Source organism: Sciurus carolinensis, unplaced genomic scaffold (assembly GCF_902686445.1).
Source record: "Sciurus carolinensis unplaced genomic scaffold, mSciCar1.2, whole genome shotgun sequence".
In the NCBI taxonomy this organism is placed as follows: Eukaryota; Metazoa; Chordata; class Mammalia; order Rodentia; family Sciuridae; genus Sciurus; species Sciurus carolinensis.
In genome coordinates, this window is record NW_025920255.1 from 28,675 (window position 1) to 30,311 (window position 1,637).

The window sequence follows — 1,637 nt, forward strand, 5'->3', positions numbered from 1 at the left end:
GCTGGGATGACTCACATATATGCACTGGTTCTGGGATGACTGAAACGCTAACAGGGATTACACACAAACATTCACTTTTGCAGGGATGACACACATGCAGCAGTGCTGAAATTACACAACCATGGAATGTTCATGGGATAACACACACATGCACTGGTGCTGGAATGACCCAGACAAGCATTGATGCTGGGATGACACACAAATGCAGGAGTTCTGGGATTACACGAACATAAAAAGTTTCTGGGATGACACACATACATGCAGTGATGCTGGCATGACCCACACACCAGCAGGGATGACACATATGGATGCACTGTTTCTGGGATGACCCACACGTTGTCAGTGGTGCTGGTTTGACACCAACATGCATTGGTGCTGAGATGACACACACATGCAGAGGTGCTGGGATTACACAAACATTAAAAGTTGCTGGAATGACAACATGCATGCACTGATGCTGGGATGACCCACACACCAGCAGGGATTACACATATGGATGCACTGTTTCTGGAAAGATCCACACATCTGCAGTGGTGCTGGGATTACACACACATGCAGGGGTGCTGGGATGACACATAAGCATAAACTGTTGCAGGAATACCCACATGCTAGGGATGACACACATTCATATACTGTCACTAGGATGACACACATGCTGGCAGTGGTGCTGCTATGATACCCACATGCACTTGTGCTGGTATGACACCCACACGCAGGGGTAATGGAATGAAGTACACGTGAAGAGTTGCTGGGATGACACACTTGCATGCATTGGTGCTGGGATGATCAACATACCTGCAGTGGTGCTGGTTTATCACCCACATGCTTTGGTGGTGAGATGACACACACATGTAGCAGTAATGGGATTAACCACACATGCAGGGATGCTGGGATGGCACACATGCATCAACTGCTGCTGGGTTACCCACATGCCAGTGATGACACACATGCATGCACTGGTGCTGTGATGACACACACCCATGCACTGGTGGTGGGATGACATACATATGCAGGTATACTTGGATGACGCACACTCATGCAGTGGTACTGGGATGATACTCAGGCATGCACTTGTGCTGGGATAACCAACATGAACAGAGCTGTTGGATGACAACCCCATGTATTGTTGGGGTAATGACACAACCATGCCATGTTTCTGGGATTACACATATTTGCAGGTATGCTGGTATGATACACATGCATGCACTGGTGCTGGCATGACCCACAGGTCTCCAGTGGTTCCTGGATGACACACAAACAATACATTGCTGCTGTGATGACCAACATGGATACAGTGATGCCCTTTTGACAACAACATGCATTGGCACTGAAATGACACACCCATGCAATCATACTGGGATGACACACACATGCACTGTTGCTAGCATGACACACACATGAACTTATGCTGGTATGACATAGGCATGCACTATTGCTGGCAAGTCCCACATGCATGCAGTGGTGCTGGGATGACACACTTGCAGGGTTGCTGGGATGACACACATGGATGCACTGATGCTGGCATGACCTACTCTCTGGCAGGTAAGACGCAAAAATGCCTGGAGTTGTACAGGGATCACCCACAGGTTGGCAGTCATGGTGGGATGATACCCACATGCATTGGTGCAGGCATGAAT